The 16,997-nt window shown below is 41.1% G+C and overlaps 1 pseudogene; it reads left to right on the forward strand.

Annotated features, from left to right (window-relative positions):
• Positions 1-10,240: 10,240 nt before the first annotated feature.
• On the forward strand, positions 10,241-14,899 carry LOC136705679 (C-C chemokine receptor type 8-like; annotated as a pseudogene).
• Positions 14,900-16,997: the final 2,098 nt, after the last annotated feature.

Here is a 16,997-nt window from a genome sequence, read left to right on the forward strand (position 1 = left end):
AGGTCCCCACTATGACATAAACTCAGAGGAGGTTCCGACAAAAGACGAAACCCCCACAGACGGTTTTAAGGTGGTTTTTGGCCACTTCTGTCTTTTCTCTCTTTTCTTGTGCAATGCCCTATAGATCATGTACTTACAAGTAAAGTTTTTTTTTTATCTTTATCCCCCCCCTCCCTCCTCTCATTACTTTTCACATGTGACTTGGAGAATTAGAGATTCAAGCTTCACATCGACCCCCTCTTTTGCGTGTTTTTAATTAAAAATTTGTATTACTTTATCTTTTTTGTGACATGGTGCCCGTCGTCGGTCCAGAAGAAAAAAACATACCTCTCTTGAAGAGATCTCAATTCAAAAAAACAAGACAAACACTGCACCTCACTCACCTTGTTATGCTGCAAAAACGTTATTCAGAACGAGATAAAACCTGCAGATCTTGCTTTGATTACAGTATAATGCTAGAATTAATGCCTGTTAACATTTATCCTGAACTATTTTAGAGTAAGACTTTTTTTTTCTTTTATTGTGAGTGTGTCTTAACACTTTATTTGAGCCAACTTTTTATTTTGTCGTCTTATTTAAATGTTTTTTTTTTCCTTTTAATATATTGGAAATATATATGCGAAATATTTTATGGTGTATTTATTGAGAGTGTGCTAAAGTGCGGCTGGAGCGACCGCGTTGTAGGCAGCGTTTTGTTGGGGGAAAGGGGAGCAATAAAACCACCCTAATTTCCCGTTACTTTACGTTCACCCTGTTTACACCAGGTGTGTCCTGGAGGACCAGCCTTTTGAAAGACGTTGGAGCCGTGTAATGAGTCCCTTGTAAGACCTTTAAAGTTTAATCAAATGAAGTCCGAGTCAAAGAGGCTTGGGGCCCTCCAAAACCAGTGGTTTTTTTTGCCTCACGACCCGGTCCACTGACGTCTCGACGTTTGTCTGGATAAAGCCGTGGCGGGACTGGACCGCCACGTGACTCTCACGTGAATGAAATGATTAGAGACGTGACAGAGGAGATGAAATTGTGGAGAAATCTACAGCATATTTTTTTGTTAAATCCTGTTTGACCCAGTGGTCACCAACCAAGCTCCTGGACATCTTCCTGGTCACACAATAGAGTTCCAGCAAAGCGTGAGCGATATGACAGAGCTGTAATAGTATGGTACTTGATTCATTTTTCCCCCCCCAACATCCACAGTACAGACCACGACATGTCTTTTCTCTGAACCAGAAAATAAAATGACATTAATTCAGTCCTATTGAAACGAATCATGCCCTTTCTGTAACGAAACGGGCCGCTCTGATTGGTCAGGGAGCTCACGGTACACGGTAGTCACATGTTCATTCCGTCGAGGCCTTTAGAAAATGACAATAACGGTTATGAGGCGTCATATCGCTCTGCACTTTGCTCAAACGATATTTTGGCGAGATTTTCAGCAGTTTGCTTGGTGTCCTGTCGCTGTAGACGTTCGCCATCTTGGCGATAATTAATTAATAGTTCCACCTCCAGACTTCAGAAGCTCCCCTCGCCCCCATTGCTGCGTCTCTTCGTTTTAGGGGACAGAGAACCACACTGACTTCACTTTAATTTACAGTAATAAAATATATATGACTATAAAAGAAAAGCTGACGTGTTTCAAAACCAGAGCTGCTAAACTCTCAGCCATAGAAATTCCCCTGGAGCTTTTTATTTTATTTTATTTTATTTTTTTTTGGGGGGGGGGTTGTTTTGTGGTCACATGCTAAAGTTCAGTTGTCTTTGTGCCAGAGCCTTTTTAAAAAAAACAAAAGAAAAAAAGAAAAAAGAGAGGAAGAAGCTAACAGAAATATCCCAGTCTCATTCCACTCTTGACGACATGAGCCTCAGCCTTAACTGTATTCTTTTATTGTTTGTTTATATATATAAAATATATATACACACACAAACTATATAAAATGTTTCATTAAATGCCTTAGTTGTAGAGAGAATTATACTAATCCTCCCCTCCCCTTCAACTCCAGTTTTCGATTATGTTGTATCTCCTTTTATAAACCACTAAATGTGCTGCAAGAGCAAAGATGTGGGAGTGTGTTAGTCTCGGAAGATGAAAACAGCGACGAATCTGATTTGACGCCATTGTTTTATGGAGAGAAAAAAAAAAAAGCAAACATCGTCTTGTCGATCGTCACAAGGTCCCTTCGTCGGCCACTTGTTAATTTTACAAGGGGTGGGGGGGGACAGAGGCATAAGGCCCCCGTGGAGTTCGAGCGAAAGGATTTTCCGAAACATTCAAGGATTGTTTACAAGTTGAGTTTACGGGGAGAAACAAAAAGAAAAAACAAACAAAAAAAAAGTCAGTCTCCAGCATTCCAAACCAGGACTGTGAACCCCCTGCCACTGAGGGTCAAACCCACTGGCAAAACACCAACGGTCACTTCTTCTTCCTCCATTCTTCCTCTAAATACAACGTCTTTTTTGCGTCCTTCTCAGCCACCGGACATTGAACTCCATGACAGTGTTATTATTCCCATCGTCCAAACCCCGAGTTTCGTCCCTTAAAGGAACCAAAGCAGTGCTCACGAGGCTCGCACTCAGCCAAGTGTCCTTCGAGACTTTGACGGACGTTTCTCGCGAATGTTGAAATGTCCAGGATCTTTCTGCGGAGCTCTGTGCCTCTGTCCTCCTCCCTCTCTTCCTCTCTCTGTGTTGCAAAGATTCTCTGATGTACCAAGGGGTCTTTTCTTGTTTTTGTTTTTATTTTGAACGTATTTCTTATGTATGTTTTGTAACTCTCTCTGTAGATTTAATGGCCTTTTAGTGTTGCTTTGCCTCAGTTTGAAGTGTATCTTTCACTAATACTTGCAATAAAAAGCTTTGCTTTTGAAGTCTTTTTAGCAGGATCACTGTTTATTTTATACACACACACACACTGATGTAGACACGGGAGACCACGTGGCCCTGCGATCAAATTTGTGGTTTATTCATTCATTCATTGTCTGTAACCCTTATCCAGTTCAGGGTCGCGGTGTGTCCAGAGCCTACCTGGAATCATTGGGCACAAGGCGGGAACACACCCTGGAGGGGGCGCCAGTCCTTCACAAGGCAACACAGACACTCACACCTACGGCCACTTTTTTTTTGAGTCGCCAATCCACCTACCAACGTGTGTTTTTGGACTGTGGGAGGAAACCCACGCGGACACGGGGAGAACACACCACACTCCTCACAGTCACCCGGAGCGGGAATCAAACCCACAACCTCCAGACCCCTGGAGCTGTATGACTGCGACACTAACCTGCTGCGCCACCGTGCCGCCTCATTTGTGGTTTATATTATTTTTAAATTAAAATGTTAGCATGTCATCTAAAGACTCATTTTTATCATTTATTTGATTAATCACAGTATTTTGGTCAGTTTTGAAAATGTAGAGAAACAATGCAAATATGAGATTGTGGATCTGGGGTTATTTCCATAAACCCCAAAATCCCAATAGTAATCTCCCTCAGCTGTTCCTGGGTAGTTTGTCTCCGTCTGGTGGCCACTGTTGGAATTGCAGTTTAATTGGAAAAGATTGATTTACTGTTCAGTACTGAGTGCAGTTTGAGAGCAGTGATCAAGTCAACGGAGGACAATAAAACCCCGCAGCAGCGGAGGAACAAAGAAAGAAAAAAAAAAAGCTTTAAGACAATCGTGGATTGAACGCTTCCTCCGCTAGAGCGCGCCAACGCTTCCAATTAAACTGCAGTTCCAAACGTGGCCATCAGATGGAGACAAACCCTGCAGACGGAGCTACAACACCACGCTCGGAGGAAGGTACACGATCGTAGTTTGCCAACGGTTTTCTAAACGTTTTAAAACGGGTGAAAATACTGTGCTTAATCAAATGACGAAAAAGATGAACCCAAACTAATTTTTATAAATGAAAACAACAGATTGCACACGTCTGATTGCAGGGCTACGCGGTGGTGCTAAAGGAACCACAGCTGCAGGGTCTCAGAGTACATTGATCAGGAGAATGCACTTACAGATGATGAGTGATTGAATGTTTTAAATATTTCTGTATAATTGCACCACTAAAGGGATTTCACTAAAGACATGACCATAACACGTGCCTTATTTCACGACTAATATTCCCAGTACAACACAAGCCTCATTTAAATATATTTTTTGCAGAAATTGGGCATAACATGATTTTTAAACAGGCATAAAAGACAAAAACATTTCTAAAACTAAGTTGACCCATGATATTTTAAACACAAATCTGCACTAGAATACATTTACACTGAATATACACACAGTTTCTGATTGGGTGTAACTGGATACAGGTGTTTACGTGGCTATTATTCTCCTATTTAACAGATTATTTAAAGGATTACCCACTTCATTCATTCAGGGAGAAAATGTAATCAGAAGAAATGTGGCGTTCTGTTTGAAAATGTTCACTTCATTTTGTGAAAGGCTACCTTTAAGTGGCTCTTTGTGGATTGTGGAATGGTGGCTAGTCTGGTTAGCCTAGCCGTAGCCGTATCACTTCCCGAGCTGTGGAACATGGTGAAAAACTATGGTTCTGTTGTATTTTGCAGTGCTGATACAAACAATGACAAAGAGCCTTACTTGGAAACCGTAGGCATTTTAAAAATGAACATTCTGGGCCTCCACTGAGCTACTCCATGGTACTGAAGAGGCTCCACAAAATACAGTTTTCTAGCAGCAGACTTTCAATCACCATATAATTTAGCCATAAACATATTCACAAACACTGCAATAAAAAGTCATTAGCTTTTCCCATTGTATGTTACAAAAAGAAAGAACTTCAAACAGAGTGTGGCTTGTGGGTAGAGCTTTCACATTTCCGCTATCATCAAGTCGTCTGCATTTTGCAAAAGTGCGATCACACCATCTCTGCTTCTATGCAGATATTAGATCCAAATACACTGGGTTTGGAAATTAAGTATTTACAAACACTTTACTGAGCTGTACCCAACAAAGGATTGAGTAAGATTCGAGTCCGCTGCTTGATCTTGTTAAAAGATTGTGTTTAAGAGTGTGACTCAATTCCTAGTGATCTTTCTACACAGGCAGCATTTAAAGTCATACAATGTGCGCTCCTGAAAAGTAGCGTGAGCTGAGGGGAGTAAACTCTGAGGCGACTGAGAGCCGAGGGTGATTTAGTCAGAGCAGTGTAAAACTATTATCTTAAACGTAAATCAAAGTGTTTGTGACTAAAACAAGAATTAAACATGCTTCCCTTCCCACGAATAGATTATGAATGCTTTCAGTTTGGGATATTTTATTTATAATGCATTTTTCAGATCGTGTTGACCTTTGCACAGCAAATTAAAGCTGACCTCAATCAAGTAAACTTTATACTTCTAATTTACTGTTTTTTTACTGGGCTGATTTGTAAATACAGTGGAACCTCTACTTATGAACTTGATCCGTTCCGTGACCCGGTTCGTAAGTGGAAAACTTCGTTTCTCGAGTCAATTTTCCCCATTTAAAATAATGGAAAAGCATTTAATGTAATAATGTTCCAGGCCCCGCCCCGAAAGTCACCTTTTTGCACTGATATATGTTTACAACACTCTCAAATTAGTAAAATAAAATCATGTGGTGTTACTAAAAATAAAAGAGAAATACAGTGGTAACAGTAATAAAAAAGAAATTAAAAAGTTTTAAAATATATTTATAATTTCTTGAATTTCCCCTGGGGATCAATAAAGTATCTATCTATCTATCTATCTATCTATCTATAATGGTGCCGATCGTATTTTTATTGCGACCATATTCTTTCGCCAAGTCGACGACACGCATACCTTCGCTATGCTTCTTGATTATTTCAATTTTCATATCGATAGTCATCTGCTTTTTCCCTCACTACCTTCACTGCTCTTTCCAGTTTGCTTCTTTGGAGCCACCAAAAAAAGCATCAAAAACACTTTAGATGAAATAAAACTATCGAGATTTATCTCGGAGCGATGCTTCCTTGCCAAGAAGAACGGGTTAACTGGACAAAGGGACAGGGAAGATGACCCCAGGGCACAAGAGAAAATGGGTCAATGACTCAAGTCTGGGCGCGATGGGAGACTCGCCTATTGGGGTCAGTGGCCGTTTCCAGCCGCCGGATCAGCGGAGGCTCGGGTTCGTTTCTAGAGTCGTGGTTCGTTGCTGGAGGCAAAAAATATTCAAATGCCCGGTTCGTATCTTGGAAAGTTCGTTAGTAGAGGTTCCACTGTAAATTTAAAGATGAAAATGTTTTGTTCATTTTTAACTCGTGCTGAATGGAGTCCAGTAAAACGGTTACTACGCTCTGTTTGAAACAGGGTACAGTCGTCCTGTGCTCTTTATGAATTGTCATTATTCATGATGATACTCAAATGTTATCACTGAATTTCTAACTAAAAGATAACTATAAATATCCTCACAGTGGCCACCTCTGATGTTGATATGTTTTATATAATGCAGGTTGCTGTTGAAGACTTTAGTTCCGTTCGTCTACTTTTGTTTGTTTCCTGATTCTACAATAAAAAAAATATAAATAAATTTGGTGTGGTTCCTCAAACTACTGCGATAGATCGCAATACCAGCGCTTCCAGAGAATATATAACAGACAGGTGAGATTTTCAACATCTTGTGAATCCTGCCAAATAATGTGTACAAAACCCAGTACCAAAAACAGGAAACCCACGCAGAGACAGGGAGAACACACCACACTCCTCACAGTCAGTCACCCGGAGGAAACCCACACAGACACAGAGAGAACACACCACACTCCTCACAGACAGTCACCCGGAGGAACCCCACACAGACACAGGGAGAACACACCACACTCCTCACAGACAGTCACCCGGAGAAAACCCACGCAGACACAGGGAGAACACACCACACTCCTCACAGACAGTCACCCGGAGGAAACCCACGCAGACACAGGGAGAACACACCACACTCCTCACAGACAGTCACCCGGAGGAAACCCACACAGACACAGAGAGAACACACCACACTCCTCACAGACAGTCACCCGGAGGAAACCCACACAGACACAGAGAGAACACACCACACTCCTCACAGACAGTCACCCGGAGGAAACCCACACAGACACAGAGAGAACACACCACACTCCTCACAGACAGTCACCCGGAGGAAACCCACACAGACACAGGGAGAACACACCACACTCCTCACAGACAGTCACCCGGAGAAAACCCACGCAGACACAGGGAGAACACACCACACTCCTCACAGACAGTCACCCGGAGGAAACCCACGCAGACACAGGGAGAACACACCACACTCCTCACAGACAGTCACCCGGAGGAAACCCACACAGACACAGAGAGAACACACCACACTCCTCACAGACAGTCACCCGGAGGAAACCCACACAGACACAGAGAGAACACACCACACTCCTCACAGACAGTCACCCGGAGGAAACCCACGCAGACACAAGGAGAACACACCACACTCCTCACAGACAGTCACCCGGAGGAAACCCATGCAGACACAGAGAGAACACACCACACTCCTCACAGCCAGTCACCCGGAGCAGGAATCCAACCCACAACCTCCAGGTCCCTGGAGCAGTGTAACTGTGACACTACAATGGGCAACAAATACTTTTATAATAATATTAACATTTCTTAATTTCAACATTTGAAATGATATATTTGGACTTTTTTCAATTAAATATCTGGTTTAAAATGATTTGAAAATCATTTGCTGGGTTTATCCCCTGATTAAACATACAATTCAAACCTCATTAATCAATTGAGATTCTTTGCTGGGATCTGATTTTCTGAGCTTTACTGTTCACATTCCTGACCTGCACCAGTCTGTAATGCAATTAGTCCTTTATTAATTCCTCTTTCATTCTGTTCTTCATGAGTTTGTGGCATCTACTTTAGGTGTGTTCTAATACAAAATATTTTACTGATAATAACCTAACATCACTTAGCCATCAAAACATTCACAAACTCTGCAATAAAAAAAATCTTTACAATGTTCTCACAAGCTGCTACAAACAAAACGAAAGAACTGCAGAGTGTGGCTTGTGTTTTCATATCTGTCATTGTACTATGGTCATTACAGCTGCATTTTACTCAAGTCCAGTCACACCATCTCCACGTCTACGTAGCACGCCAAAGGTGGATATTTAACATCCAAATTGGGTTTGAAACCATGTTAACAAATAATTTACAGAGCTCTACCCTCGAATAAAGACACAGTGTTTTAGATTCCTGGGTGCACTGGATTATGCTTCCATGTTTTTACTGTAGGATAATAAAGAAATATATATGGCACAAGTGTAAAGGATGAAATCAAATTGTTATTAACAAATTCCACCACAGTTTTACAAAACTCCATATGTGAAACCTTTGGTGTAGATGGTGTGACTGCGCTTCTACAGTGTGACCTCAGTCCTTTTTGTTGCTAGTATTCAACTCATATTAAGCCAAACCCATATTCAGTCCTGCAGCAATCTTTGGAGGGCTGTTTCTGAAATGTCCCAAAGAAGGTAAAACAACACTCGTTATTATACATTTATCAATAAAAGTGGGTTGTCTAAGAACATACAAAAGCGAAACATTAAATGGTTTTTGCCGAATTAAAAAAATATGCAATTTATTACATTGCGTATTAGAACTTTTTTCTCACGTGTCTAACTCTTGTGCAAAATGCAATATTGACTAGCGCCAGATTTGTTTTGTAAATGTTGTTCATTTACCTTATTGACTATGATTGACTGGTACGCTGAACAACATGATTTCCAGTTTGTGACAATTGAAAATATTAAATCTGAATGGTTGTAAAATGCAAAAGGTGTGCTGCAAGGCTCAGTCCTAAGGCCTTTTCTGTTAACATTTAACTTAGATGATATTTTGTGCTCTGTAATCGGGTGCGTATACAGATGTATACTATTTTGCAGATAATCTAAACCCTTCTGCCCTGTTACGCTAAGCTACAGGTTGCAGTCAATAACCATAAAGTACTTAATACAGATAAAAGTAAATACATGTTATTGACCATAGCCGATTATACTGAGAATGCAAACTTTACCAAAAATAGAACAAATATTGGAGGAATCAGTGTCCACACTTATTGGAATTTAAAGTTATGAAATAAATAATAAATAAATAAAATAAACATCCTGTGACTAAACTTTTGCTTAATTGTTATTAAAAAAAACCTCACACTTTCCTCTACATTTCTGATGAATGATTTCCTATCAGTTTTGGAGATATTTTATACACGTCCCAGACAAGACTCCTGCAGCTTGCAACCTGAAATAATATGTAGAGCAATTTAAAGCTGACTTCATTCAAATCCTATGGGCAACTTGCCTTTTTTATTTTAAATTCTACTTACTACACTTCTATCTGGCTGGATTTAGCGGATACAATTCTATTAAATTTTAATGTTGCTTTTAAGTGATTTTTATCTATTTTAAGTTTTTATTAAATGCATATTTTTCTGTTTTATTACAATGAACTTTATTACCTGAGTATCTCACACTCGTAGCCTGGATTATTGATAAATTTTTTTACTTGGCTGTTTTGTAAATGAGTTTGATTAGAATAATAGTAGTGCTTCAAGTCTATGCTCTATTTGAAATATCGTGCAACGTTGTCCTCTGTTCCTAAAGAACTGACAACAGTCATGATGATACACTCAGAGGAATGTGTTATACATTTCCTCACATTGCCCACTCGGATATCAGGTCTGATTTATGCAGCGCATGTTGTTGTTGACTGCTTTACCTCTGTATGACTTTTCTTCTGATTTTACAGTAAACCAAACTGGATGTGATTCCTCTAATGATTACAATGATGGATCACAGTACCAGTGCCCCCAGGGAATGTACAGGGTGGGCCATTTATATGGATACACCTTAATAAAATGGGAATGGTTGGTGATATTAACTTCCTGTTTGTGGCATATTAGTATATGGGAGGGGGGGGGAACTTTTCATGATGGGTGGTGACCATGGTGGCCATTTTGAGGGTTATGTGACACATCAAACTTATTGGGAATTTCGCAAGTTTTTTGTTTCGCGGCTCGTACTACATCAGGTACCTGGCTGTGGTCCATGTTGTATTTGCCCTGAGTGTCCGAACGAAGATGCGTGGAACCGTGGCTAGTCTGGTTACCTGGATCCTAGCTGTGGCTGCATCGTTTCCTGAGCTGTGGAACATAAGAGTGAAGTTTGCAGTGCGTATACAAAGGATGATGTAAAGCTTGGAAACTGTAGGCCACTTTAAAAATGAACATTTTGGGCCTGCTGGTTCCACTGAGCATCATGAGATTCTGCTACTCCATGGTACTGAAGAGGCTCCACAAGGTTCACACTGCTAAAAGACGCACTGTGCACCTTGTCCTTCTGATCTTGGTGGTCTTCCTCTTATGCTGGACACCATTCAATGCTGCATCATTCCTCACAGGACTGAAGTTTATAGACATCATAAGCACAGATAAAAAGATTACTTTTTTTATTCTAAAAATCACAGAGGTTTTGCTTACTCACACAGCTGCCTGAACCCATCTGTTTACAGGAGAGAAGGTTAAGAGGCACCTCATCAAGATCCTGCACTGGTGACACCACATCAGGACATAGTTCAAGCACTTCACGCTATTTGAAGAAACAAGGGCATAGAATAGAAAAATCAAGGCTTACCAGAGTGGGCAGAATTACGCTATAAATGTAGTGATATTTCAGTGCAGATTTCTGTTTAAAATTTCATGATTAATCTTGGCCTAAGAATTGCTGTGTATTTTGATATAACTGCAGAATTGCTCTCTGCTGCCTTTAGCTTTGAAAGAAAGAAAGAAAGAAAGAAAGAAAGAAAAAGAAAGAAAGAAAGAAAGAAACTTTACTGATCCCCAGGGGAAATTCAAGTATATATATTCACATACCAACATGTGTTGTTTAACTGCTGAAGGAAACACCCCACACTCCTCACTGCGAGCCCCTGAGGACCAACTCTGGACACTTGTACCACGTCACATTGCACTCAAATGTACAATTTCTCAAGAGATTGTTACAAACAATTCTCTTCAGTTTCAATTGTTCACAAATAAAAACATTACGCTTTGGGCCTGAACATGTCTGCATTCCAGTGCACTGACTGTAGAAACAGACGGCGTGCCCCCAGTTTCTTTCTGAAGGCGAAATTGTCCGCCATTTTGTCAAATTTGCAACCATTCAGAGGCTAAGACAGACACGCCCCCTTATTTGGGTAAACACACCCCCTTCAATCAGCTCAGCCTATCAGGCACGCTCCCTTATTTGGGTAAACACACCCCCTTCAATCAGCTCAGCCTATCAGACACGCCCCCTTATTTGGGTAAACACACCCCCAGTGACATACTGGCGCCTACCGAACATCCCAGTCCACCTTAACTGGGGCAGATATGTCCATGTCCGTGTCCGCGGTATAAATTTATATTGAACCTTAAACGTTTCAGTATTTAGAGCGAAATTGATACTTGTACCGGGGCTACACTTTATTTAAAGAGGAATGAAGAGTTCTGAAAAACAAAACAAAACAGTGTACATTAGTGGAATGGAAAGCACTATATGTGCTAGAATGTTCTGCTGCATTATTTAAGGTGGAGAGAAGATTTATGTGTCAACACGTCTACATCTAAGCTATAAGAAATTATAAATAAGAATATGAGGTGGCTAAAAAACTCCACCCCCATGGACAGTAAATGCCGGTGTGGGGAAGGGGGGCATGTCCTGCAGGTGGTCTCAGACCAGGCTGTTAATTACTTTATTCCTGTATAAGTGTAACGCCGTCTTTGTAAGAAATAACAGAACAAATTTTTAAAAACTGAATTCTGGTAGAACATCACGAAAAATATGACAATATTAGCTCCAGGATAACTTGATAAATTGAGACTGAAATGGGCTGCGCTGCCGTAGAAAACAGGACAGTAGAGCTAGACGTCATACTGCAACCAGCCACTAGAGGCGCTACAACTGCTGACTTCACTTTTGAGACGACGTAGTGCTACCCGTGTTTTATAGTCTCCATCTGGTGGTCACTGTTGGAATTGCAGTTTATATGGAAAAGCTTGGTTCACTCTTCAGAAATGAGTGCAATTTGGGAGCAGTGTATTGTAGTGATGGGAATTTCGGCTCTTTTTGGGGAGCCGGCTCTTTCGGCTCCTAAATGGCTCTTTGTTTTACCACTTATTTCCACTGGTACAGAACAATATTACCTACATTTTACATGACTATGGACAAAATATTATTGTTCAATATTAAAAATAATAAATAGTGTTGCAATGGCCAGTTGTTTTTATGGCTGTCGTCTAATAACTCACTGATTGCACTCACACATTCAATTGTATAAATAACTGGATTTTTATTTAAACACCTTAATAAAAAATCACTTGTAAACTCTGAAATACAGCCAATGGAACCCAAAAGGTAGGTTTTACAGCTTATTAAATTAAATAATCATCAATTTCTGGGAAATAAAATAAACAAATACAATGCAAAGTGCAAAACAGCAGCATTCAACGGTGGTGATTAAAACAACCACAACTGTCAATTTAACTGATTTAACATTTTCTTCAACTATTTTTTGGAAGGCAGATTGGCATTCAGGAAAACCCAGTGTCTCCGCTCGGAGGGTTGGAGCTTGCTTGTTGTTCTCTGATTGGTTGAATGACAAGCCTTAGAAAAAAATGGCTCGGTCTTAGACGGGAACCGGCTCTAATCGTTCACTTACAAGAGCCGGCTCTTTGAACCGGTTCGTTCGCGACCGACACATCACTAATGTATTGGAACCATCTCAGAACTAACAGTTTAACAGAGCACCATAAAATCCAGCAGCAGCAAATGAAGCGTTTAAACCATGGCAGGGTGTTTTGCAGCTTTGCTTTCCTCTGTACGGACGGTCAGATGTATCTACATAATTTATTAGTCCCATTCATCGTGTTCTTCAGTGGTCTGTGGCATCAAATTTAGGTGTGAGCAAGTTTCATGATCTTGTAGAAAGATCGTGTTTAAGGGTGTGTCTGAAGTCCCAGTGATCTCTCTACGCAGAGCAGCATTTAAAGTCATAAGATGTGTGGTCCTGGAAAGTAGTGTGAACCGATTAAAATTTAAATTAAATGAGTTTACTCCCTCAGTTACTTGTCAGGAGCAGTAAACTGAAAGACTAAAGTCTGAGGTGATTGAGAGCCGAGGGGAGTGGTTAAGCTGATTAACTGACGTCCTCTTTTACCCGGACATGTCCTCTTTTTTAAACTTTCACAATCCGGAATTTCACAAACGTCCGGCATTTTGTTTTTCTAGAGCTTACACAGAACTTCGAGAAGTTTCGTTCACAAACTAGTCCCGCCCTCCCCTACTCCGTTTGGTTCGCTTGAGTGAGAAGGGGGCGTGGTGAAGTAGCCTAAAATCTTCTGATTGGACAGTCTGACTGTAGCGCTACCGTTATTGGTCGATAACCTTCTCTGTAAATATTTAATTGGTCAGTCTGCACGTCAGTAGTCCTTGTTTACGTCAGGCAAAGCTCATGTCCCCACCCTCATCTCGAGCAGCTATGCCGAAACGTAAATATAGGTTCTCAGATGAATTAAAAAAGAACTTCCCATGTTTTGTGTAGCAGATAAAGGTGTAAAGGACCTAAAAGCACACATAGGTTCAGCTAAGCACACAACGGCAGCGAGGGGCTTGAACTCGTCAGTTATTTTCAGTTGAAAATGTTTAATATGATTTTGTGCAGAATGCAAAAGAAGTCCCATAACTTTATGGTAACGTCTTTTACTGTTCTGCAGATTCAGGATCTTGTAAAATACTAACTACACTCTCTTTGAAATATAGTGTAAAGTCATTCTGTGTTCTTTAAGAACTGACAATATTCATGATGATACTCGCAGAAGAGCATATCATCACTGAATGACTATCACAGTGACTATAAATATCCTCACACTTCCCACCTCTGATATCAGATGTGCTTTATACAGCGCAGGTTGCTAGTCACAGCATTAAGATCTTAATTTATTAAAACATTTGATGGAATTAATCAAACATTTGATGCTTTATTAATGTTGTTGTTACACCCTTGCCGTTGTTGGTTTATGCTTTGCTTTCTTGATGTTATCAAAATAAAAAATAGCCTTTTTTGTTTTGGGATAATGAAATAAATAGTTTAAAAAAACAATTAAACGTAACTCGTGATCATAGTAAAGCATTAAAAAAAGGTGTTTACCGACTCACTGTTGGGCCTTACTCTACGCTTCCTGGGCTACTACTATGGTCACGGCTGGATTTTCGGGGAAGCCATGTGCCTCTTGGTTCGTGGCTTGTACTACGTCAGCTTCTACAGCGGCATCTTTTTCATTGTACTGAGGGGAGCATTGACACGTACCTGGTTGTGGTCCATGCTGTGTTTGCCCTGAGTGTCCGAACGAAGGCGCGTGGAATCGTGGCTAGTCTGGTTACCTGGATCCTAGCTGTGGCCGCGTCGTTTCCTGAGCTGTGGAACATAAGGGTGAGAAAGGACAGATGTGTTGTAGTTTGCAGTGCGTATGCAAACGACAGACAGCATTAATTATAAATGGTAAGCATCTTTAAAATGAACATTTTGGGCCTGTTGCTACCACCGAGCATCATGGGGTTCTGCTACTCCATGGTACTAAAGCGGCTCCACCATGCTCCTTGTCCTCCTGGTCTTGGTGGTCTTCCTCTCGTGCTGGATGCCGTTCAATGTTGTATTATTCCTTGCAGGCCTGAAATTCCTGGGTGTCATTAAAATAGATCATAGATAGGATTATTTGGGTGAATGGAGTGATCACTGCGTACTCACACAGCTGCCTGAACCCCTTCATCTACCTGTGTGTGGGAGAGAAGTTCAAGAGGCACCTCATCAAGATCCTGCACTTGAGACCCGGCATCAGGACGTAGTTCCAGCACTTCACCGCCATTTGAAGAGAAGACAGCATTGAGTTTTTCATTTAAAATATCATAGGTAACCTTAGCCTTGCTGTGTATAAGAGATGTAACTTCTGAAGTACTTTTTGTCATCACTCTTGTCTTTAGCGAAATCACTAAAGGGGTGCACTCTGTGGAAATATTTCAAACATTCATTTATTCACTCATTCATTTTCTGTAAGTGCTTCGTACTCATCAAGGTCACTCACACATTCACACACTCACCTAGCCACGCACACCCACAGAGAAGGTATGATTTTGGCGATGGACCATTTTCAGCGCTGAAGTGACATGGACTTGATGGTGGTGTGTTAGTTTGTGTTGTGCTGATGTAAGTGGATCAGACACAGCAGCGCCCAATACAGACTACAATGCTATTTTGCTATTTTCCAGTGTAAGAAGTGGCGCTGTTTGCTGTTGGCATGGTATCAACTCAGATTGTCCACTAGGAACATTCAAAATCTGATGTGTAAACTTTTGCAGAGCACTGATTGGCCAGAGAGTGAAGTCACTATGCCACACAACGCAGACGTCCAGCACTAACTCTCCATCTGTAAAATCTTCAGCTACAGCACAGACCACATTTGTTTTTATCCGACTCACAATGGCAGCTCGTAACATTATGGCATGGTGGGTGGATACCAGTTACCAAGGCAGGTACCAAAAGGCAAATAGAGTTGAGTCGTGTAGGTACTTTGCAGTGGAAAAGTGCTTTTAATGAGGCGGTAGAAGCTGAGGCCAGGACTGAGAAATTGACTAGTGTTATTGCATCAAGTCTTGATGAGTTTATAACACTGATGTATACATGACATTCATTCTGCCAGTCACTCAATTGTTTCTGGAACCACTTTGTCAAGTTCAGGATTGCGATGGGTCCAGAGCCTTTGTAGAATCATTAGGAACAAGGTAGGAACACACACTGGACAGAGCAGCACCAGTCCATCACAGAACTTTGCAGAACAAGGTCTTTCCAGGAGGGCAGCACATGTGGACGTCTTGTTCTGCAGTCGTTATTCCTCTTTCTCCTCGACTCCAAAGCTCTGGTTGCATGATTTGTTCTGGGGATAATTCACCTGTGGCTATTGTCACTCTGTATGAACAGTGGAACGGTGTTCCAGAGTCCTGTCGTGGTGACAGATGGAGACAGGAGCTGGCGAGGAGGGCCTTGTTTACACCTCGTTTACCGTCTGTTGAATGCAGCGAGTATTCTTTCTCTATGAGCGCTTTATAGTTCTGTGATGAATGCTCTCTCTTTTCTTCTCGTGTTATCAGGGTCCTGACAGGTCTCAGGCCTCTTTGTGTGTGTGTGTGTGTGTGTTTGTCTGTACCAGCTGCTGCAAGCCAGCCATGAGTTCTCCTGGCACACTTTTCAAGCTTCTGTCCACTCCAGAGTCCTCCATCTCCAGACCCTGGATATGGTCTACTACAGAGTGAAGCACTATAGAGAACAAAAGTTTGTGGAAACCCATGCCCAATTGTATTGAAATGGGCAGGTGTAGAGCAGCTGCACATAAGTCTAAGTTCACCAGACCCAATGCCAAACCACTTTGGAGTGAGCTAAAGCCCCCACCACTGGGCCATGGAATAGAGGAGCGGTGTTCTCTTGAATGATGGAGCTCAATCCACCTTTGAGATTATAATGATGTGCTCAAAAGAAAAGCCTCAGTATGAGAACAAAGATGTTCACAATAAATGAGACTACATAGGAGCAGATGGGTAAACATTTGACCATACAGTTAAGTAACAAATGAGCCTTTAAAACAGGAACCAACCAAATCTACACACTGATAAAACACAGCTGTGTGAAGCCAAAGCTAACACCAGGGGGCGTCAAGCGATAGAGAGTAAGTCTGCCATGATAGATTTAGCTTTAGCTTAAACATAAATGCTTTAATTAAAGGGAAAGTGGTTTAAATTGTATTCATATATTTTCTGCCTTAAATTAAATTAATTAAATAAGATGTACACAAGGTTATTTAACGTGGTCTGATAATACAACACTTTAAGGACCTCCCCAGATGGCAAATCCACTTCTAAATCCCTAGTGTGTCTCACATCCCCCATTTTCATG

The sequence above is a fragment of the Hoplias malabaricus genome, chromosome 1 (assembly GCF_029633855.1).
Source record: "Hoplias malabaricus isolate fHopMal1 chromosome 1, fHopMal1.hap1, whole genome shotgun sequence".
NCBI classification, from domain to species: domain Eukaryota; kingdom Metazoa; phylum Chordata; class Actinopteri; order Characiformes; family Erythrinidae; genus Hoplias; species Hoplias malabaricus.